The following is a 26,033-nucleotide window of genomic DNA, read 5'->3' on the forward strand; positions in this document are numbered from 1 at the left end:
GATTAGAATCAGTCATGGACAGGAGGATAGGGCTAATGGATCATATGGTAGCAGGTCACGTGGTGGGCACAAGTTGGATAGAGATTACACGGTCAGAGATGGAAGATTCTTAGATACACCTGATAGACGAGGTAGTGGACATGGGCTTTACTCTAGTTATGGTTTAGATAGGTATCATGGTCATCATTGTTATCATCCTTATAGGAGGAATGAAGGGTATATTTTTCGAATGAGTTCAAGAAAGAAAAGACACCTACATTCTATGGAGAAATGAAGAATTTGAAGGATGCCAAAGCATGGTTTCTTGGGATGAATAAGTTCTTCAGATTGCACAATTACTCAGAGAACATGAAGGCCATAATAGCTACATTCAGTCTTAAAAGTAAAGCATACATTTGGTTGGAAGATGTAAATAATTTCAGAGGAATTCGTGAAGAGGGGTTTACTTGGAGTGAGTTCAAGAGACTATTCAGGAAGAAGTATCTATTAGAGAGATACTATGTTGACAGGGAAAATCAATTCTATGAGTTGAAGATGGAATCGATGACTAACGAGGAGTACACTAGCATATTTTGGGAGTTATTGAGATAGGTGCCTTACCTCAAGGAGGAGAAGGCCAAGATTCATAGATTCATTAGTGGGTTCCTGGTAGCATTCAAGGAAAATATTGATTTTTATGAGCCTATATCATTGGAGGAAGCCATTAGGAATTTAAATCATTGTTATGAGAAGTCAAAGCATAGATATGAGACAAAGCAGGATTAGAAGGGTAATGTGAAGAATAAAGGAAAATGGGATAAAAAGTGAACAAGACCTCAGGACCCAAGTAACAAAGAGAATGAAACACCTCCTAAGAAGTTCAATGCATATGATAGAGGACAGGGATTTCAACCTAAGGAGCATAACAAGGGTGATGGTAGGAAGCCCTTGCAATGTTAGACTTTTGGAGGAGAGAATCACATAAGATATTTCCACATAATCAGGGTGGTAGACTGCAGATCTACAGTGCTTAGGAGGCACAGACAATGGGGGATGTTGAACAAAGTATTCATGATATTTATATGGGTGATGTTATCACTCTAGGAAACTCTCCTAGGTTGTAGCTGGAAGATGCCTAGTAACATATAAATCTTCAATATTGTTCACTGAACTATTGGGGTGGATTAAGGTTTGGATCAAGTTAGATGATTGTTTCAACTCTTTTTTGACTCCAGACATGCATGAACACCCAGCTTGACAAGGCTTTAGACCACTAATGCTCAATAGTTTATAGATTGAATGGATAGATGGAGAATACTGATTGTACCAGCAGATGCATACATAAACATATATGAATGGCTAGCTACAGAAAGTAAATGAAGCTTGCAAATCTAATTTATCAACGCAGAGATAAGATGACAGTTATCTGGCATTAGACACAGAAGAAAACATGAATAACCTATTCAAGTGCAAGCTTAGAACAGAGGAGAAGATGGCAATTGAACATGTAACAGCAAAAGAAGCTTGTATTACTGGAATGAAGATGAGACACTGAGAGGAACAGAGTATCCACAGTCTCCAAAAGTTGAACCCTTGTTTCTTCTAACTTTCAGCCATTTATAGGATTTTTACAATGCTCTCAGGCTCTCTGAGGCTCGAGATGTCTTAATCGATCCCCTCTGGCTTCTAACTGCTTGATGCCATAACTAGACAAGCATGAGAACATGGGCTCTATTTCTAACAAACACAGTAACCAAATTCTGGTCATTTCCCCACGCCGTCAAGTGGCTCGCATGTGTTGTGATGTTCCACAATCATTTCTATTAATTTGGATGCATCGTGCTGTTATTTTTCCCCTTTCAGCCATGGATTCTGTTATTTTAGTTCAATTGTTCGACTGTCATGAACACTGACAGAGCCAACCACTTTCCTCCCCGAGTGACTGGTGGGAAGCAGGGTACGGGGGCATATGGGCCATTGGATGGGATGGGGCATATGGGCCATTGGATGGGCATAATAGGTCAGTGTCTTGATTTAAATGCTTCCCAATCACTTAAGAGTGGATTCTTCAGTTGCTTGAATCCAAGGAAGGTGGTTTAAGGATGGACTTAATGCTTTGTACTTGTTTTTTTGTATTTTAAATTAATTGGTGACCGTGTTATTTCTTTTTTCTTGTATGTGGATGATATTTTGTTGGCTGGAAATGACAAAAAAATTATCTGGGATTTGAAGACCCAATTGTCCTCCAAATTCGACATGAAATATCTTGGTGCTGAAAACTATATGTGGGCATGGAAATTGAAAGAGACCGGGCAAAGAGGAAGTATGTCAAGACAATATTGTAGAGGTTTAAACCAGAGGAAGTCTGAGCCGTCAGATCTCAGATTAACAGATCATATGGCTATCGAGTGGAGGAGGTGCTCGAAAGATAATGCCCGGGAGCGGTTTCATTTGAGTAGAAATGGTTTCTATCGGGTGGTCATCAAGTGGTAAGCAATAAAGGTAGGAGCTCGCCCGATGCCATTCATTGCAGCCACGTAGCAGTAGAGGAGAGAGAGGAAACCGCCTTTATCGGGTGGGTATCCCTCTCATTTTTTGCCTGCAAGATATGCGTGACAGTCGTTAGATCTGGCGAGGGTGATCTAATGGTGAAGATTGATCGAGTAGGTCTCATTGGTCGGGTGAAGTGCGGGCTATCAGATCGGTGGGGAGATCAATAGCGGGGGGACATGGAGGTACGAGATGTCCTCAAGAAATGTGAAAAGGCGCGTATGGGCGGAAAGGTAAGGTTTTCGCGGGTTTTTTTGCGCATTAGTGCATTTGTTAATTTCCATAGGACCAAGGAGAAAATGGGTTTGTTAGGATGTGGGGGTTGGGTTAGGGTATTAGCAGACGAGAATGGAAGTGGAAGATTGAGGAAAGTGGTGATAGCCTGAACCTCTCTATGACAGCCAAAACAAATTGTTTCCTTCCTTTAGCCTTTAACATAGCAACGCTGCACCTCAGGGCTAACACTGGCTCCTTTTGTGCATGAAACCCTCCCTGTGAGGTTTCAAGAACTATAGATCACTGCCTTTCCAGTAACAACCAAAACAAACTTATCTCCTAATGTTCCATTGGGCATGGAGTTTATTTGCATAAAAACAAAAAATGAAAAACCTATTACAATATTAAGGCCTTAAAGCCTCATATGAAGTAAAGTTTCAAAAACCACCCATTGACTAGGCCATCAAAAACACCTTCCCCCTCCAAATTGTGTAGAACGAAGGTATTGTTCATCTGATCTTGAGCAATGACAAATGGTCCTATCTAGAAGGCATCAAATTTACCATGGTTTCCCTTGTTTTCCTTCAATGCATCCCATTTGAGAACCCAGTCACCAACCTGAAAACCGTCCACCTTTTCCTTTCTATCAAAGGTTTCTTTGATCTTATTCTGATGAATTCTTGACTTCTCAACCAGTTGTTCTCTGATCTATTGTAATTCAACCAAGTTACTCATTCTCCTCGCCATGTCATTCTCTTCATCCTGCTCTTCTTGCAAGAATTTGGCCACAGGGAGAATCAGTTGGGTAGGAAAAACAACATCAGTGCCATAAACCAACTTGAATGGAGACTTTCCGATGGACTTCTTGTTGGCAACCCTGTCAGCCCACAATGTAAACTTCAACTTGGAATCCCAGCTCTTTTTGTTGTCCTCCAACAGTTTTTTTATTATCCTTACAAGACTCTTGTTAGATGATTCTGCCAGGCCATTTCCTTGAGTATAATATGAGGTAGAATGCACCAATTGAATGCCCACGGATTCATACATGTTCACCAATTCCTTTGCCTTGAAAGTTATTGCATTATCAGTGACTAGTTTAGTTGGGCAACCAAATCTAGTGAAAATATTCTCATTCAAGAATTTCATGACAACCTGATGATTAGCATTCTTTGTGGGTATAGCCTCAATCCACTTGGTGAAATAATCAGTGGCTACCAAGATCCATTTATGATAGCCACTAGAATGTCGATTAATCTCACCTATGAAGTCCAAGCCCCACTGCTGGAAGGGACCATTGGCATGTATTGGCTTCAAGGGCAAATACTTTAGATGTTGTCTTCCTGCAAACCTCTGGCATTTGTCACAGGACCTCACAAAAGAAAACACATCAGAGAACAAAGCAGGCCAATAACACCCAGCTCTCAAGATCTTGTGGGTTGTGGTTTTCCAATAATGATGCCCTCCATGGATGCTAGAATGGAGCTGGTGCATGACTTCCACAGATTGTCCTTTGTCTAGACATCTCAAGAGGATCCCTGATGGGCCTCTCTAATAAAGTAGGTTTTTAGTAATGTAGAATTTGGCTAATCTGAGCTTAATGGCCTGGGCTTGACTTGAGCTATGCCCTGGAGGGACTTCTAGCTTCTGTAAAAAATGAACTATATTGGAATACCATTCACAGGTGGCTAGATTTTTAGCCAAAGACTGATTTTGCTCTTGCTCTTCTGCTACTTCCTCTGTCTGCTCACCACCTAAATTTGAGTCCATGCAATTTATGTCTAGCAAACTGCAATTTTCCTCAGCCATAAGCTTAGCCAAGCCCTGGCCTTTGACAAGCTTGGTGGGCTTCACCTCTATGTTGAACTATATGAACTTTGCAATCCATTTAGCTCTCTTTCCATCAATATCTGGCTGTGTTAGGACATCTTTTACTGAGGCTGAAGGTACATATGCAACCACTTTAGAATGCAGAATATAAATTCTGAATGCCTTTAAAGATTTTATGAGAGCATAAGCTTGTTTTTCAATAAGGTCATACCTTAGTTCAGCATCCCTCGGAGTTTTGTTGAAAAAGGCCACAGGGTGGTCTACACTTTCATCATTTTTCTGCAATAGAACTGCTCCAAGTGTATCATAAGAGGCAAAAGAGAAGATATAAAACTCCTCGGCGTAATCTGGACTGATTAGAGTGGGAGCTTCCATGATAACTTTTTTAATGGCTTCAAAAAGCTTCTTGCAACACCTGTCTATTTTATTTCTGATCCTTTCTTCATCATGGAGGTTATGTGCTTCACTAGCTCTGCAAAGTTTGGAATGAACCTCGTTACAAAGTTAATCTTACCCAGGAAATATTGGATGTCCCTTTTTGATCTTAGGATGGACAATGTCTAAATTTCTTGAACTCTTGCTAGATCAATCTTCACACCTTCAGCAGAAACAATATGTCCCAGAAGTTTTCCTTCTTCTAGAGCAAACTGTGACTTCTTTGGGTTCATATAAATTCCAAAATGTCTACACTTTAGAAATACCTTCTTCAAATGTTGCAAATGGTCCTTGTGACTACTGGAAAATACTGTTATGTCATCACAGTAAATAAGGACAAACTTGTCCTTCTCTCCCACAAAGGCTATGTCCATGGCCATCTGAAAAGTATCCCCAGTATTCATCAGTCCAAAAGGCATCTTGGAGTACATGAAAGTGCCCAAGGGAGTAGTGAAGGCAGTCTTTTCCTGATATTCTGGATGCACAACAATTTGATTGTAACCTAAAAATCCATCTAAGAAAGACATGACTCTAGCCCCTAAAACTTTTTCAAGCAAGTGTTCCATCTTAGGCAAGGGGTAGTTGTCTTTTCTAGAGAATTTGTTCAGAATCCTGAAGTCAACACAAAAACTGATTTCCCCATTCTTCTTTCTTACTACCACAAGGTTAGGTATCCACTTTGAATACCTTAGGGGAACTATGATCTTGGCATCCAAAAGTTTCTTAATTTTCTTTTCAATCAAAGGCAGTAAGAGAGGGCTGATAGGTCTTAACTTCTTCTTAAAAGGGATGGTGTTCTTCTCTAGTGGAATCTTATGCTGAATAATGTTTGTGTCATAGGTCTTAATATCACTATACTCCCAAGCAAAAATATCAGCAAATTATTTCATCAGGGTGCAATACTCAGAACTTTGGGCAGAAGACAAGTGGGTGGATACATTTATGTACTTTGGATGATCTGGGCTCCCTATATTATGTCTATGAACTGCAGGCTCATTTTCTTTTTTGGCAGGCTTATAAGATACATCATTATGATCAAACAGCTTCTCTAGAGGCACCAATCCTTTGGGTATATGGTTACTAGGCAACTGAACAATGTTATCCTATCCAATTTCGTTCTTTAGGTTGGACTGGTTGCATTCTTCAATGGTTTCATTTTCTTGGTCAATGTGCATTTCAGAGATTCATCAATGACTTGTAAAAACCTATTAATTTCATTGTCATCTTCAAAAACTTTCCAGTATTTGAAATTGTCAGGCAGATATGGTCTATATTTCACCTAAACTTCATAAGTCAATTTAGGAGGCAAAGGAGGAATAAACATGCTAGCAGACACAGTAAGGGAATCAACAATTTGGTTCTTCATTCTGAGGATGTAAGAAATGCTGAAACTATTAAAAGAACCATTGAGCTTCCATACCTCATCTTTGTATGCTTTCATCCTTGGATGTTTTGCTTGGAAATTTTTGTTCACCTGTTGAATGATAAGGTCTACATCTCCAAACACCTTCAAACCTTTGATGCCCATTTCCTTAGCAGCATTTAAACCCAATATCAAGGCTTTGTACTCTACTATGTTATTTTTGACCTAATAAGTTAACTTGAAAGATAAATGAATGCATTCTTGAGTGGGAGACACAAGGACTACACCTACCCCTACAACTTCCTTAGAGCAAGCTCCATCAAAGAACATGTCCCAAATCTATGGGCCTTCTTCCTCTGTGATCTGGAAAACTAGTTTCCTAAGCTGCATGGAGGCCAACTGGGATTCTTCAATTTGAAGAATATAGGTCCAAAATCAGTCTGAATAGCATAGATGGGATGATTAGTGGGATTCTTCTCATCACTGATGATATAATCCAACTGAGCTTCTCTGTATAATCTCCTACTCTCACCTCCAAAAACTAGGACAGTAGCATAGGACAAATCATTTTGCAATGTTCCCCCTAATCTCTTGATCCAACCTCTGCAAAGAAACATGCCAAACTTGGGGAGCACATCTACTACCACAATATCCATCATCATGCTCTTCATGGGCAGCTGAGACAAGGTGATGGCTAGGTCTTTGATTAATCCCAAAAATTTAACCTTTCTAGAGTCAAAAGAAAATAGGTCATGATAAGGCTTGGTAATGTCAAAACCCAACTCATCCATGAGAGCCTTGGGCATTAGATTATGGCTGGCTCCTATGTCTAGAAGGCAAATGTGAAGGATTTTGTCATGAATAGTCAAAGAGACATAGAATGATGGGGAGTTGTCATCATAATTTTCAATCATTGGGCTAAGAACAACAACTAGTTTGTCATCTTGCAGATTTACATAGTCAATGGCGGCTTGGATGGATTTCATCTCAAGGGCCTCGAGGATAGATCTTTTGAAGGACTCATTCTTCAATAGTTCAATCAAAGGTATATGTATTCTTAGTTTCTAAATTTCTGATTCAAAACTAAAAGGAGAAGGAGACTTGTCAAGGCCTCTTACCTCGTGAGTTGGAGCTTTGAGAATGGTGGGATCAATTTTCGATCATTTTTGCTTATTAGCTTGCTATATTGTAGGGACAGCAGCTTTCTAAACTGGAGTTTCCTTGACATTATTCATCTTCGACCTAAGATCATATCTGTGTTGATCACCAGTTTGCAGAACAGCTCCACCATCCCACTCTTGGCTGATCTTGTCATTGAATAATGACTTTTCATAGGCAGCTAAGGTCAAAAAGGGAGCACTGCCTTTGTCTTCCATACAATGGATCTCATCATCTTCATCAAATTTCTCCTCTTCCATGACTACATTTTGAAAAGGGGTCTTCACCCTTTGGTCTTCATTGGCATCTTTGCTCCTTTGCAGAATCTGCAACTGCTCTTTAGCTCTTCTATATGGATTTGGATTTCTAGGGGCAAAGGTATTAGGAACTCTTCCTTTCCCAGGGTGCTTCTCAACCTTTAATTTGGAGATTTAAAAGGCTAATGAATCTATCATCTTGGTCATTTTATCTATCTTGGGGTCTGAAGATGATGAAGATTCGCCCCTCTATCTCCTCCTATCAACATTCCCCTTGAGCTTCTTTATAGCCATGATGCTTGATTCTACTTCCAAGGTTGCATCCTGCATATCAGTTAAGGTAGCACATCATCTCTCCCTCAATAGTAGATAGAAGTCACAATCAAAAGCACTAGCATAGGTGAGTTTAGCAGAGGTAGTAGTGGGTTTTACTTCAGCTGGTATCTTGTTATACATGCGGTTAAACCTCTTATTAAAATCAGACAACAACTCACCATTTTCCCTCTTTAAGTTCCCAAACTCAGTGTGGTAGTAAAGTAGATCCTTCTTTTCCCCCAAATGCTTTAGGAATGCATCATCTAAAGCCTCAATATCTGTTATAGACCTTGGGGTCAGTTCTCTGAACCATTTTCTAGCCTCTCCATCTAGGCTTTGGATAAAGACTCTAATCCACACATCATCTTCACTAATGTCCAGGTTATCAACATAGCTATAGAATGATTCAATATGTTCCTTAGCTGTAACACCTTCAGTCCTAGTGAACTTAGGCATATACTTCTGATATTCTCTAGTAGGTATGGCATTCACAGGAGTGGGCAGTACTAAACGTCCATACCTAGCCGTTATGATTCTTTCCATTTTGGTAGGTGCTTGTGGTCCTGCCATGGCTGTGGTGGCTATAAGGGTACTGGAAGTCTGAATGACAGAGGGTTGAGGAGTGACTGATAAGACTAGAAGAGTATGATGGATAGGAGTAGAGGTTTCCTTTGGGCTTACAACAAAAGAAGAACCTAAAGAATAAGGAGCTCTCTAAATCTTTGAGAGTTTTTCTTCATTGCTAGTATTAGAAGCTATATTCTCAACATGTATTTGTTTTATTACAGGATTTTCTTGAAGATATATAGAATATTGTTTAGAGCTACCTAAACCTGATGCTCCTTTTTGAAACACCTTTCTTTCTTTGTTGATTCTTTCAGGGTCAGGTACTGGGTTAGCTTGTGGCTTCTGAGGATTTCTCCGAGTATGCCTCACAAACTAAGCCAGCACTATGGAGTGGAGTCGCCAAGAGGTTTGTCCTCCAGTAGAGTCGCCAGATGGATGATTACAACTGAAATAGTGTCCAGATTTTGTCTATCATCAAAGTTGGATCTGTGTCGTCCCCTAGGGAAGCTAAGCTTCAGTCTCCTCTCCCCGGAAATGATGCCAATTATGTTATCACTCCAGAAAAATCTCCTAGGTTGTAGCCCGAAGATGCCTAGTAACATATAAACCTTCAGTATTGTTCTCTGAACTATTGGAATGGATTAAGGTTTGGATCAAGACAGATGACTGTTTCAACTCTGTTTTCACTCTAGACATGCATGAACACCCTCAGCTTGACAAGGCTTTAGACCACTAATGCTCAATAGTTTATAGATTGAATGGATAGATGGAGAATACTAACTGTACCAGCAGATGCATACATAAACATATATGAATGGCTAGCTATAGAAGGGAAATGAAGCTTGCAAATCTTATTTATCAACGCAGAGATAAGATGACAGTTATCTAGCATTAGACACAGAAGAAAACATGAATAACCTATTCAAGTGCAAGCTTAGAGCAGAGAAGAAGATGGAAATTGAACATGTAACAAAAAAAGAAGCTTGTATTACTGCAATGAAGATGAGACGCTGAGAGGAACAGAGTATCCACAGTCTCCAAAAGTTGAACCCTTGTTTCTTCTAACTTTCAGCCCTTTATAGGATTTTTACAATGCTCTTAGGCTCTCTGAGGCTCGAGATGTCTTAATCGATCCCCTCTGGCTTCTGACTGCTTGATGCCATAACTAGACAAGCATGAGCACAGGGGATCTGTTTCTAACAAACATAGTAACCAAATTTTGGTCATTTTGCCGCACTGTCAGGGCCTCACACGTGATGTGATGTTCCACAATCATCTCTGTTAATTCGGCTGCATCATGCTACTGTTTTTTCCCCTTTCAGCCATGGATACCATTATTTCAGTTCAACTGTTCGACTGTCACAAACACTGACAGAGCCAGCCACTTTCCTCCTCGGGTGACTGATGGGAAGCGGGGTACAGGGGCATATGGGCCATTGGATGGGATGGATCAGCGGTCAGGATGGTGGTCAGGCGGCGGAGGGTGGACTACGGTGATGGTGAACAAGGGCCATTGGATCGAGAGAAATGGATGGAGGAGATCGAACGCAGGAGGCCTGAAGTTGTGGCGGGAGTGGAATAAGTCTGAGCCGTCAGATCTCAGATGAACAGATCGGATGGCTATCGGGCAGAGGAGGTGCTCGAAAGATAACGCTTGGGAGTGGTTTCATTTGAGCAGAAATGGTTTCTATCGGGTGGTCATCAGGTGGTAAGCAGTAAAGGTCGGAGCCCACCCGATGCCATTCATCACATGCCACGTAGCAGCAGAGGAGAGAGAGGAAACTGCCTTTATCGGGTAGGTATCCCTCTCGCTTGTTGCCCGCGTGATATGCGTGACAGCCGTTAGATCTGGTGGGGGTGATCTAATGGTGAAGATTGATCGAGCAGGTCTCGTCAGTCGGGTGAAGTGCGGGCCATCAGATCAGTGGGGAGATCGACAGCGGAGGGACACAGAGGTATGGGATGTCCTCGAGAAATGTGCGAAGGGTGCATATGGGCGGAAAGGTAAGGTTTTCGGGGGGTTTTTTGTGCATTAGTGCATGGGTTAATTTACGTAGGGCCAAGGCAAAAGTGGGTTTGTTAGGATGTGAGGGTTGGGTTAGGGTATGAGTGGACGAGAATGGAAGTGGAAGAGTGAGGAAAGTGGGGTGATGGCCCGTGTGGGAACCTCTCCATGACAGCAAAACAGACCGTTTCCTTCCTTTAGCCTTTAACATAGCAGCGCTGCACCTCAAGGCTAACAGGTGGTAATCTTTGTGATCAAGTTGTTTCTATTTTGATTGACCCTGGATCTAATTATAGTTATGTTAATCCGAACTTGGTGCATAAGTGTGGTTTGAATAAAGAAGTAGATGCGGAATCTTGGCTAGTGTATTTGGCTATTGGTACAAAGAAGAGAGTTCATCATCGGGTAAGATCTTGTGTATTTGAGTTGAATGGTATGCCTACCTCAGAAAATTTGAATGCACTGTCATTGGGATCATATAGTCGTTGTTGGGCATTGACTGGTTATATATTAATAGGACCAAAGTGGATTGTTATGACAATGCCATTGAGTGCTTGGATGACAATAGGGAACAAAGAAACTTGTCGGGTAAGAAGAAGGCAACATCAATTCAAACGGTTACAACTATATAGGTGAAGCGCAGTCGTAGGAAAGGGTGTGTGTTATTGGCAATGCATATTTCTAGTGATAAAGGTAAGGAAGCTGAGGATGCATATGTCTTGAGGAGGTATCCAGTTTTACAGCAATTTTAGGATGTGTTCCAAGAAGAGATTTGAAAGTTTCTGCCTCACAATGAAGTAGAATTTTCTATTGAGTTGGTACCAAGGGCAGCAACAACATCAAAGGAACCATACAATATGAGCACACCAGAGTTAGTGGAATTGAAGTTGCAGTTGAAGGAAATTATTGACAAGGGATACATTAGGCCAAGCATATCGCCTTGCGGTGCACCAATGTTATTTTTAAAGAAGAAGGATGGTACTCTCAGGTTGTGCATCGATTACATGAAGTTGAACAAGATGAACATCAAGAACATATATCTGTTGTCGAGGATTGATGATTTGTTTGATTAGTTGAAGGGAGAATCAGTGTTCTCGAAGATTGAATTGAGATCGGGATATCATCATGTAGCATTAAAGAAGAGGCCATCTACATGACTACTTTCTGGACCAGGTATAGGCATTATGAGTTTGTATTAGTTCCTTTTGGTTTGACTAATGCTCCAACTACTTTTATGTGCTTGATGAATAGTGTATTATGTCCTTATATGGACAAATTTGTTATTGTATTCTTTAATGATATACTGGTATATTCTAAGAATGAGGAACAACATGCCGAACATTTAGTAGTAGTATTGAGATTGCTGAGAGAGAATCAGTTGTATGCTAAGATTAGTAAATGCATTTTCTTTCAAACAGGGGTACATAACTTGGGACATGTGGTTTCCAAGGAAGGTAGTAGTGGAACCAAAAAAGATAAGGGCTATCATCGAGTGGGTAGCTCCTACAAATGTGGATGAGGTAAGATCATTCATGGGGTTAACAATTATTTACAGGAGTTTCATCAGGAACTTCTCATAGATTGCTTATCCTATTACATTGTTGCAAAGGAAAGGTAATTAATTTGAATGGATATAGGAATGTGGAGCAAGTTTTGAGCAGTAGAAGCAACTATTTAAAAATGCTCCAATTCTAAAGATTGCAGATCCGGACAAAAAGTTTGCGGTATGTACAAATTCTTGCAAGAGAGGACTTGGTGGATTCTTTATGTAATAAGATCATGTGGTATGCTATGAATCAAGAAAACTAAATGAGCATGAGCACAATTATCCAACACATGATCTTGAGTTGGAAACAATCATCCATGCATTGAAGATGTGGAGGCACTATCTTCTTGGCAAGAGATTCTTACTTATGAGTGATAACAGTGGATTGAAGTATCTATTTGACCAACTAAATTAGAATGCTAGGAAACCTAGATGGTTGGCCACGATGAGTGAGTTTGACTTTGAGATCAGTTACATTAAAGGTAAAGAGAACATGGTTGTATATGCTCTCAGTAGGAGAGTACTGATAAATCACATGGCAACTACGAGCTCCTACAGGACATATTTACAGGATCAGATCTTACAGGAAAGACAACAGGATGATAGGTATAGGGAGCTTATGCACAAGTTACAACATGGTACAGGTAATCAGAATGAGGACTCTATCTCACAACAAATGGCTTGTTCCGGTTTAGGGACAAGATATATGTGTCAGACGAAAGTGATATCAAGAAGTTTATCTTGAGGGAATTTCATGCCAAGCCATACTTAGGTCACCCGATATATCAAAAGACATTGAAAAATGTAAAAAAGTTTTATTATTGGCCGAATTTGAAGAAGGAAGTGGAAGAATTTTTTGCTAGATGCTAAGATTATGAACAAGTAGAAGAAGAATGTAAGTGCCCAGGTGCATTGTTATATCCAATTTCGAGTCCATAGTAGAAATGGGAGGTCATTTCCATGGATTTCATCACAAGTTTGTCGAGGACTTCTAGACAACATGATTCCATCATAGTCATGGTGGTCAGGTTGACAAGGTAACACACATCATTCCACTGATGTCTACTTATTCAACTAATGATGTAGCATAGGTCTTCATATGTAGTGAGTTTGCACAATGTCCCGAAGAAGATTGTGTCAGATAGGGATGCTAAGTTCACTTCTAGGTTTTGGAAAGATTTATTTGCAAGTTTGGGTACAGGATTTTGGAGGACACGATAAGGATGTATGTGATGCACCGACAACGAAAGTGGGAGATTATCTTCTAGTGGTTGATTTATCTTACAACGATGGGTATCAAGAGTCCCTGAGGATGAGTCTATTTGAGGCACTGTATGGGTGAAGTTTAACAATCCCATTAGTTGGAGTGATCCAGTTAATATGGTGTTGATAGGACCATACATATTGGCATAGATGGAACAAGAAATGCAGGTTATCAAGAGGAATATAAATGCAACACGGAATAGATACAAAATTTATGTGGATCAGAACAGGTTGTTTAAGGAGTTTCAGGTTGGGGAACAAGTGTACTTGTGCATCAAGCCCAACATGAGCTCCTTAAGGCGATTGGATCATGTGCCAAGCTGGCACCTCGGTATTGTGGATCTTTCAAGATTCTTGAGAGGATTGGACCAATAGCCTACCGACTTGTACTGCCTCTGATAGTGAAATTCCATGATGTTTTCCATGTGCATTGCTTAAGAAGTATGTTAAATTTGTTGATCATGTGATTGACTAGTATGTATTACAGGTGGGGCCAGAATGAAAATTCCAACAAGAACCTCATTTCATTTTGCAGCAAAAGATGCTCATGCTCCGAAATCGAGAAATTGAACAATTTAAAGTGCAATGGAAAAACTTTGGGTCTGATGAAGCTACATGGGAGATGGTTGATCGGATGCGGGTTATGTATCCTTCTCTATTCGTTGGTTGAGCAGATCTTTTTGGGCATATGTTTTAGTGTGGCGCCTTGGTATATGTATATATGTATATGGATGTAAATACCACTATGAGATATGTTATAAAGCTCCAATAAGTGGTATGGGTGTCATCTCATTATGATTATCAAGTTATTATGTTTATAATGTTGGTTTTCTTCTCAACAGGTTAATCATTGTAAATAATGCAACGAGATAAGTTATAAAGCTCCATGGGAAGTATGTTTTTATTTTCAGCAGTATTGTTTGTTGTAGGTTTCATTAAACACCAAGGAAGGTCTTCCCCCAAGGGGGGGGGGTTTGTAACAACCCTGGCTAAAAGTCCATGTAATAAAGTTAATAGAGGAAAAATAATAACCAAGTCCACGGGACACATATTCCACACTGAATGTTGGGAAAAAACATAGTTATGGGGAACATTTTTATTAACTAATGGCTATGGAAATTGGCGAAGGAAATGACAAAGGCTTTGGAAAGGCATGATACATTTATTGGCATTTTATTTATGAAAATAATGGGAAATGGGAGAAAAGGAAGGTGAAAGGTCACAAGTTGCATGTGAGGTGGAAAATGAACGAAAATAATGAAAAATTGAAGAAAACAGAGTTCTCAATAGTAAGAAGGCTTTTGCAAATCAGTTCATAGCTTTTGTCAATTTAAGCTTTTTGACAGTTCAGATTTGGAGCTCTCATTTCTACTCTCTCTCTCCTTTACTCTTGGAAACTTAGAGTTTTCTCAGAGTACTCTTGGAGGAGTGTGGCATACTTGGGATTTCGACCAAGAAGGAAAAGAAAGAGCATGAAATCACAAGAGAAAATTGATATCAGGAGATACAAAGAGTTTTTCTTGTAGGTACTAAGTTGCATGTATGGTTGCCTTGCTATTTTTGGCGTGCATGGAACATGCATGTGGTTTCTTGGTTATGATCTATCATTATTGTGGAGGATTTCCTGGATTGACAATGGTTTTTCCTAGCCTTGCCATTTCCTGGATAGCCATGGTGCTATGGGTTTCTTTCCTTTTGTTTTTTGGTTGGTTCTCATGTTCCTTATGGTTGTGAGTTGAGTTACTAGTTCCTGGAGCCTTGGTTGGAAAAATGCTCTAGAAGCCCTGCAAAATCTTGGGTTCAATTACTAGTCCTGAAAGCCTTAGTTGGAAAAATGCTTTGGAGCCCTTGGTGGGTTGACTTACTGATCTTGGAAGCCTTGTGTTATCACTAGGTTGGAAAGGGTTAGGTTGAGTCAACCTTCAACCCAGTGTAACGATCTCAAACCAAATTTTGACTAGAAGTTAACCCTTCAAATCTGAGAGGGCTCTTTCAATATACTTACAAATTTGACTATGATAATCTCAATAATACAAATGGCTAACTCTATGTTTCGGGTGATTTTGCAGGTGAAAGAGTGTGAGGACAACCACCATTAGGCATGGAGTCAATTAAAGAAAATCAATTATAAAAAACATTATTTTGTGGAAGCTGAGGCATTTTTGGTTTACTAATGTGAATATGGACATTTATAGTAATCACAACAAATTGATGGAAGTTGAAGAAACATAACATTGAATTCCAAGTAATCAAATAATCTATGAAAACTGATAACAACATAGAAGCATGATAGGATGGAACTAAAACCAAAAATGAACCTCAGGTTAAAACAAAGTATTGTTGCAAACTATATTTTTATTAACTGAAAAGTATACAAAAGTGGTGTTCTCACATCCTCGATTCCCCCTTTCTGAAAGTCAAGAAACCACACATATATAGAGGGATATATCCTTTACAAAACTTGTCACCTAGGCTAGAATTGATCAACAGCTAAGAGATCTAATCATATTTGATTAATAAAAAAATGAGCCTTCATAAGGATTTTCTGTTTTAACAGAGTTTGAATACAAATAGGAGTCACTTACACATAACCTATCTAACTATTACAATAAGTTAATACAACTACTTGAAGTGTTGACACTGTATTTGTAGAAATTCAGAACATTTGGCCCTTTGAATGTGCAATGTTGTTTGTTGATTAAAATGTGTTGAAAGTGTCTCGATGTCCTCTGTTTCTCGCTATCCCACTATGTCTCAATGTCCCACCTTTCACTGCATCTTGTTTGATGAACGTACAGTTGGATATACGTCGAAACATACCCTTGTTGTCCCACTGAGCAGAAGAGAAATGGATGTTTTGATGCTCATTGATATAGGCTTGCTGATTTGGGCCGATTCAATGTGGGTCGTTGATCTGAGTATATTGATATCAAAATCGCAATATAGTGGAGGTATTTTTTACCATGTTTCATAGTATTCACCGATTGTCTGAACCCGAAACTTTAATAAAAACATGTCACATAAATTATCGCATATGGAAGGGTGGTTCACCGTATCGCTATCGAAAAATAGAGGAGGGGCCTTTAACACTAATTTATGGTGATTTCCCAATATGATGGACTTGAAATTTCGCAAAACCATAATACATAACTTTTTAGGTCCATCACAATCGAAAGTTAGAAGGAAGTTCAATGGAGGAGAGATTTATGTTTTGTGTCATCCCCAATTGTGATTTCGCAATCGACGGGGAGGACCTTATCGAAATCGCTGAGAAAGTATTTATCGCGATCGACAAGCAGAGTGGTAACAGAACTTATGCGATATCACAATCGGCAGGGAGGACTTGCGATAGCGCAATCGGCAGGGGACTTTGTGATATGTGATATCGCAATCACAAGTGGAGGAGGGACATGGGTGGATATGGTTTCACAAAAGGGAAAGGGGCCAATAGCGATATGGTTTGTGGGTCCTAGCCCTTTAAAAAGAACTGTGACTAGAGTTAAAAAAAGGGATGTGGCTAGAGTTTAAATATGGGTTATGGCTAGAGTTAAAATATGGGATGCAAATAGAGTTTAAAAAAAAAGGATGAAATGGGATATGTGAAAGAAGTGGGTTTTAGAAAAAATGGTAATTTCTCCAAAGCAATTTAAATTGGAACTATTCTTCCTCCTTTAATCTCCAAATGTAAGCACAACAACCCCTTTCAAAAAAGTAACAAATAGATGCAAATAACAGTGGTGAAAAACCTTATCTAAAATGAGTAATCAAACTAAAAATTATTTATAAGGGTTATCATAGATAACAATGGCTCCAATGGGGATGTTGTGCCCCTGTGGTGCAGCAAAGAACGAGCAGAGCAGTTGCCTGACCATTGGGTTGATCCCAATTTGAAGACTACATTCAAACCCACTTCGTCAAACTGAAAAGAAAACTACAAACCAACTGAAAACCAACTACTATTGCTGTAATATGATATCAAACTATTGTACAAATTGAGACTGGCGACTGTAAAATATTTACTAAAGATGAAGGAAATTCAATCCCAACAAGCTTATTTATGTACCAATAACCTTGTTCTAACATTTGAAAAATCCACCTGCTTAATTCAAACAATATGAAACCTCTAGTATAACTAGTCGAAGAGTTGATCCAACACCAGGGCTCCTTGACTGTTCTTAAGTGGACCATCTAATAATAAAATCCAAATATATCACCTGAGCTTGTAAATGAAAGAAACTCCAACTTCATTGATGACTGGAATAGACTTACCAAACGATCTTGATAATCATGAAAAATCACCTTTTCTTGATGAATAACACCATGAGGACTGAATTCATCCATAACTGATGACCTCTATTGTCCTAAGTCTTCAATTCAAAGAACATCACCAAATAAAAAGGCAACTATAGATTTGTCTTCCCTTCTATGTAAATCAAAAAAACCATCCATGCATCCTTAAACATCTTCAAACATGACATCCATATTGTGTTTATAAAAACTACTCATTTCTTATCGAACAAATCAAATATAACCTTTGGTAGTTTTTCTTGAGGAATGTCATCTTGATTCTGAACACTAACAACTATTCAAACAACTTTATGCATATCATCCATTTCATTTTGATGATCCTCAAATAGAATAGGTAAAACCTATATATTCAGCTCTTCATGTATCTCATTTTTACCTAAAAGTTAACTTTCATGCACTTCAACTGAGACAACATCATTAGCGAAAAAAAGTTCTTATCTAGGTAGACAACTTTCATCACATGTTACGTCATTGTCCAAAAGTTTCATGCATGTATTTTCAACAACTTGATATTGAGGAGTTTATTCTTGACATAAAATCTCAAAAATGGAATGGGTTGAAAAACAATTTGAATGATTTGGCTCATACCTTTGACTACATATAGATTGACAGGGTTGTAAATCCTCATGGATTTCATGTAATATGAATTGACTGTAAAATTGCTGATCTATTTCATCTTCAACTAAAGAAGAGACATCTGCTTGTTGGAAAACTTCTTGATCATCATGATAACTAGCTTGAGAATAGAATTCATAAAGTGCCTCTAACATCTCCTCATCATCCACACATTCAACATCATCATCAATACTTTTGATATATTGAATGAAACCTTTCCAAAAATTACAACAGTCTTGAAACAGTGGTGATGAAGGATGAGATTTCCCATAATGTCCAAAAAATATTATATGGAAATCATTAAGAGAACAAATGCTTCCTAATGGAAACCCTTCATACCATGCTCTAGCAATGTCTTCTAGAGTATCCATAAACATCTTCATGAGACAATCTTTAGGAAACTCAACCCTTTGTCTACATACATGTATATGGAATTTAACCAAATGTAGACCAACATCATATTTCTTTTCATCTTTGAACATGGGAAGATGGGTTGACCAGTAAACACAAGGCATAGAATTTGGAAAACCATAGATGTGAGACGGAACCATAGGAGCATACCTGACATTTCTTCTTGTAATAGAAATAATCTTGGAATTTCTTCAAGCCACTAATCTTCAAGCAGTGGAGTCACCATGAAGCTTCGATATTCTATATCTTTTGAAATTGGAGTCGTCGGGGTAACATCAAAACCTTCAGAAAACTCTGATTTCCTATTACCCTTAGGAATCAGAATGAAGAGACTCAAAGAAAATCTGGGAAAAGGAGCTTTTCGGCTCCCGACAGATGCACCAAAATGTTATCACTAGGCTAGAAAGGGTTGGGTTGTGTCAACCTTCAACCCAGTGTAACTCTTTCAAACCAAGTTTTGACTGGACGTTAGTCATTCCAATCTGAGAGAGATCTCTCAATATATTTAAAATTTTGACTATGATAAGTTCAATAATACATATGGCTAACTCTGTTTCGTGTGTTTTTTCAAGTGAAAGAGTTTGAGGATAGCTACCATTGAGCATGGAGTCAATTAAAGAAAATAAATTATAAACAACGTGACTGTTTTGTGGAAGTTGAGGCATTTTTGGTTTACTAATGTGAATATGGACATTTATAGTAATCATAGCAAATTGAAGGAAGTTGGAGCAATATAACATTGAATTCCAAGTAATGAAATAAGCTATGAAAACTGATAACAACATAGAAGCATGATAGGATGGAATTGAAACCAAAAATAAATCTCACGTTAAAACAAAGTATTGCTAAAAACTATATTTTTATTAACTGAAGTATACAAAAGTGGTGTTCTCACATCCTTGATTCCCCCTTTCTGAAAGTCAAGAAACCACACATATATAGAGTGAGATCTCCTTTACAAAATCTACCACCTGGGCTAGATTCGATAAACAGCTAAGAGATATAATCCTATTTGATTAATAAAGCATTGAGCCTTCATAGGGATTTTCTGTTTTAACAGAGTTTGAATACAAATAGGAGTCAGTTACTAATAACATATCTAATTGTTACAATAAGTTAAGAAAACTGCTTGAAGTGTTGGCACTGTATTTGTGGAAATTAAGAACATATGGCCCTTCGAATGTGCAATGTTGTTTGTTGATTAAAACGTGTTGAAAGTGGCTCGTTATCCTCTGTTTCTCGCTATCCCATTGTGTCTCATTGTCCCACCTTTCACTGCATCTTGTTTGATGACTATGTTGGTGGATATATGCCAAAAAGTACCCTCGTTGTCCCACTGAGCGGAAGTGAAATGGATGTTTTGATGCTAGTTGATATGGGCTTGTTGATCCGGGCCGATTCAATCTGGGTTTTTGATGTAGGCTTGTTGATCCAAGCCAGTTCAATCTGGGCTGTTGATATAAGCATATTGATATCGCAATCGCAATATAGTCGAGGGCATTTTTACCATGTTTCATAGTATTCACCGACTGTCCAGACGCGAAACTTTAATACAACATGTCACATAAATTATCGCATCTGGAAGGGTGGTTTGTCGTACCACTATTGCAAAGAAGAGGAGGGAGCTTTAACACTAATTTATGGTGATTTCCCAATATGCCAGACTTGAAATTTCTCAAAACCATAATACATAACTTTTCGAGTCCATCGCAATCAGAAGTCGGAAGGGAGTTCAGTGGAGGAGAGATTTATGTTTTGTGCGATCCCTGATTGCGATATCACAATCAGTGGGGGGAGGATTTATCGCGATCGATGGGGAGGACCTTATCGCAATTGGCAAGAAAGTATTTATCGTGATCGACAGGCGGAGTGGCAATGGGACTTATGCAATATCACAATCGACGAGGAGGACATGCAATATCGCAATTGGCAGGGGACTTTGTGATATGCGATATCACAATCGCAAGAGGAGGAGGGACATGGGTGGATATGGTTTCGAAAAAGGGAAATGGGCTGATAGCGATATGGTTTGCGAGTCCCAGCCCTTTAAAAAGAATCATGACTAGAGTTAAAAAAAGGGATGCAGCTAGAGTTGAAATATGGGTTACGGCTAGAGTTAAAATATGGGATGTGGCTAGAGCTTAAAAACAAAGGATGAAATGGGATCTGTGAAAGAAATGGGTTTTAGAGAACATGGTAATTTCTCCAAAACAATTTAAATTGGACCTGTTCTTCCTCCTTTAATCTCCAAATGTAAGCACAACAACCTCTTTTAGAAAAGCAGCAAATAAATGCAAAGGGAAGTGGTGAAAAACCTTATCTAAAATGACTAATCAAACTAATAATTATTTCTAAGGGTTATCATGGATAACACCCTTTTTGAACAAACGTTCTGGAGCCCAGAAACAATTGTAGGTTGAGTTACTAGTACTGAAAGCCTTGGTTGGAACAAATGCTCTGGAGCCCTGGACAACTTGGGTAGAGACCAATCTAGTGATGGTTAGTGATGTCTGACCATGAGGTAGAATCACTGGTTGAGGGTTGAAGTGGTTTGGCCTCTGTAAGCCCTAGTATGGTTTGTTTGATTTATTTCATGAGATCCCACATTCATGCTTCGGATATGGAATGGGGGTGATTTTTTTGAAAGAGATATTTGGTTCAGCCCAATCTATGGCTGGGTGGCACGTGGAAGTCCCTGACTTGGTTGGATTTTCATATGTTAATAAGAGCTCCTTTTCCTTTGGTATTTTATGAGTAAATATTCTTGTCATTATATGTCTTTAATGGTTAGTTCATTATGAATATTTCTCTACTTATTTGTTGGTTATAAGCATGTTTTATGATAGTCTTCATGTATGGATTTCATCATGTTTGATTAGTATATGAAAAAATAATTAATTAATGACCTCATATATAAAATGCAGCTATTGTGAGGAGACATCAATCCTCCTTGACGATTCTCAAATATGTATGAGATCCCTATGCTTAGATCTATTGTTATGACTTGTATATTGCATGTTTATGATATGTTTGATGAAATTCCTGTCATGGCTAGTGGGGATTATGTCAATTCCTTATTCAAGTATTTGCATTAGTAACCTTGTTTCAATGTTATTTATCATTTTTAAATGTTCCATGAAGTTCTGGGCAGTGGCCTGAGTCCTAGCCCTGAAAAAGTGGCCCAGAATCCAGGGTCACGGGCACATAACTGCCTGAAAAAGGCCACAATCGCATGGATTCCTTACTATGGGTGTGACTGGAGGGTCCCAGTCGCATGCATTCCTTGTCATGGGAGCGATTGAGGCTCTAGGTCGGTGAAAAAGCAAGTTCTCTCAGAGGATGGACACTTGAAGGAGTTGCTTGGCTCCTAAAGGTTTTGTAGCTTCTGAGGAAGGTCAGATTGGTCTTATGATCACGTCAATTCCACTTCCTTAACTGTACATGGGGAGTTGAAACATATCATAGTAACTCTTTATCACATGTTTATACCGGTGGACCGATCATCTTAGGTAAATGTTGGAGGAGGGTGTTATAGGCTTGAATTGGTATGATGAAGAACCATGATTAGTTTCAAAGGTACCTACTCCTATATGATGTCTCATGCCCAACCAAGTGGCTCAATGGAGGATAGAAACTCATGATTTCCATGACGAAGGGAAAGGATCAACACCCACATTGGGGGCTGTTTAATTAGTTTTAATTAAAAAATTATAAAACATCAATAATCCCAACCTTGCTATGGTCACTCCATTTTTTGTTGATATTACAACCAAATGTGGTAAAAACATTTCACTCACTCTCACTCATAGATAAAATGTTTCAATGTCCACATGAATTAATATAATTTTGTATCAACTTTAAAAAGAGATAAAGTGATTAGAAGTAAAATAAAGTGTAAGTAAGTTGTTTAAACCTCATACTTTTCAAAAATATTTAAAAACGAGATTTAAATAAACTATTTGAATATCTATGTTAATTGTGGATATGATTCAATTTAATATATTAAAAGAAAATGTTTTAATGTTAGTATATAATAAAATATACAATTTCCAAATAAAAGTACCTAAGAGTTAAAAACAAAATAAAATATCAAGTACTTAATAAGAATAATAAGATGATATGTGTAATTCATTCAATTGTTAATATAAAATTAATATGTTACATTTAAATATTCATAATTAAAAAAAAAGGTAGGTCATTAATAAAATATTGTAATATGTCAGATTAAGTAACAATGATATATAAACAATGTAGCCTATAAATAAAATCTCTCAATGCACATGTTATGTAAAATGTTTTTATGTAATATATATATATATATATATATAGATATAGATATAAGTTTTAATGGTGAAACATTTGTAGTATCATTATTTTACATTTTGGTCCTTTTTAAGGTAGGTATATATATATATATATATATATATTACATTCTTCCCTTAAATATAATAATTGATTCTAAAATACAATTTAAACGATGAAAAATTAAAAATGATATATATATATATATAGAGAGAGAGAGAGAGAGAGAGAGAGAGAGAGAGAGAGAGAGAGATGCAATTTTGTTTTCAAATTTTGCATTCTAAAAGAGGTTTGCACCTGAAGAGATTTGATTCCCTCCGAGGCATGCTAGATTCTTGCTTAAGATGGATCTATACTGGTTTATTTAATTGTTTCCCTTTAATGTTATTAGCATAAATTTTTTTTAAGATTAAAATCATAATATTTATATAGAGTTAATATTTCTCATATTTTATTCTAAAGTATTCATCATTTTCTTAGAATCAATGTATTTATTTATATTGAATAATATTTATATAATAAATGTAAGATGTGTCACGATGTGACCTACCAAGCATGGCTATATCCAGTAAACACAAAGATTAATTAAAACCCAAGTAACATCACTTCTTTTGGTTAGATTACATTTGGATTAATTGTTCCATACAATGCTAGTCTCCAAGATATTAAAACTTAGGTTCATGATTCAAACCATATTGTATGTTTAGTAACACCAAATGAAAAACCCTTTATATGAATTATTTTTTCCCTTTATATGAATTATTTTTTCCAAGTGGATTGATTTTCTCCTTCAAAATTCATAAATTTTTTAAATTCAAAATTAGATGTTGAGAAATGGCAACAAGAAATTCTAGTTTGAATTGTCCTTGAATTGAACCATGAATTAAAATTGAACTATATTCTCATAACAACTTGTAAATAGTTAATTAAGTTTAATTAACTTAATTACCTTAGAAATTTCGAGTTGGAAGTCTTTATGTAGTCATGTATATGTTCTCCCTAAATTTTAGGGGTCCACGATGAGTTTATTTGAGTTGTAATTAGATTAACTTAGTTTACTGAGTTATGGTGAGTTAAATTAGTTCTAATTTTTTGTGGAACTAATAGAGGACTAATAGTCAGTTGGTGCATTGGTGCATCCACAAGTGTTACTCCAGCTAACTAAAGATTCCCTCATGAGAAACTCATGCATGTCAGTTCAGAGAAAGACCCAGTTGAGACTAGAGTGCAGGGATAGTGTACTATTAGTTATATGACTTACTGAGTTGTAAATATCATGCATGCAATCATAGAAGGAACTATGTTTGGATGGCACAGTTTTGGAAGCATGAATTCCCTTTAAATACGAATTATTCATCCTAGGAATTGTGCACGAAAATAGGGGCTTGGAGAGCAGTAGAATAGGCTAAGTTTTGGCTAATAGTGGGCTTGTGAGGAAAAGAGTTGAGCATTCTTGTGCGGAATTGTTCTAGTGAGAATAAGCTTTGTATCTCCACTCATATTCCTGATTAATGCAATACATATAGGTGGGGTTTTGAGCAGTGTCTTTCCCAAGGAAAACTTATTGTGTTATGTGCCATTGATTTGTCTTCTTCTTGTTCATATTGCTTTCATCAATCTATTGGCTTCCACTAATTGAAAGTAGAACTAGTTTCTCATCATGTGCTTTAGTAAATTGCATGAGCTTGTGAATCTACAAGAAATTCTATATGGTATCAGAGCTAAATTCAATAATCTAGAGGATATTTCAAAGTTTTGAGTTTTGGGTTACACGTGAAATTCGAATTTGCAATACATATTGTTTAGTCAATTTAGTGTCCTAAATTGCTTGCATAAATTATCAACCTAGGTTTGTAAGCTGATGAAGTGTGGTGCACTATATGTGCTTAGTTAACCTTTTTCTTACTTCATTGTTTTGTATTTTATGTTTTTTTTGGGGGGTTTCTATTCTTTGATGTTTAAGAATGTACAACCTGAAACTATGAGAAAATTTAAGTGAATCTAATGAATTTTAAAGGAAAGTAAATGTTCCTAAGTTAATCTAATTTCCTAAAAATGGACCAAGAACTGTTGGCTAGTTAGAACCTAACAAAAAAACATAGCATCTATCTTATCTTATCATTAATCCTAGTCCATGGATCTAATTCTTAAAACCAAGAATGGAATTGATGCAAAAGGTAACTCAGTAATTCCATTCATTAAACATTCAACCATTCACTTTTGGAATATTATTAAATCAATCTCCTTGAAATGATTATTGGGAATATCAGTGATGCAACTAAGTGAGGATCTGAAAGGAAAAAGGTAAAGCATGTGAAACTAACTGTAAACAACTAATGTATTTTTTACTTTCTCCAACATTCAAATGTGAAGCATTACCCTCTTGAAGTGTTGTGTAAGAAATCAATTATACCTTAGCTCCTAAGTTCCTAGGAAAATAACAATGTACTGCGTAAATTCAATCACTGTATGAATTAGACATTTAACCATTCAGTTTAGTATCATCATCATCTTGAAATGGCTTTTGAAAACATCCATTAACACAATTAATTGACAATTCTGTTCTAAGAAAATGAATGAAAAAACAATAAGAGAACTAAGCAACTGTGTATTCTTATTACTTCAATCTTAATTCAATTTGTAAACGGAGCCGTTTTTCTCCACAATATATCTTAGAAGAACAAGGTTGCACAGTTTTGATTTATCATTATGCTATTGATTAAAAACTAAAATGAAATATCATCCTAATTTAGAAAACAAATTTGCTGAAAATAGAGTAATGGAAATTGAATTAAAAAACAACAAATGAAAAACCTCCTTCAGTGCAAGGGCCCTCTGTAACTGACCTGTCTAAAATGCTAGCTAGTTAAGTGGTGGGCTCCAGTATTGTAGCAATGATGCTGCAACTCCTGGGAC

The sequence above is a fragment of the Pinus tabuliformis genome, chromosome J (genome assembly GCF_031772625.1).
Source record: "Pinus tabuliformis cultivar Carrire ecotype Pingquan chromosome J, CPIR1, whole genome shotgun sequence".
Lineage (NCBI taxonomy): Eukaryota > Viridiplantae > Streptophyta > Pinopsida > Pinales > Pinaceae > Pinus > Pinus tabuliformis.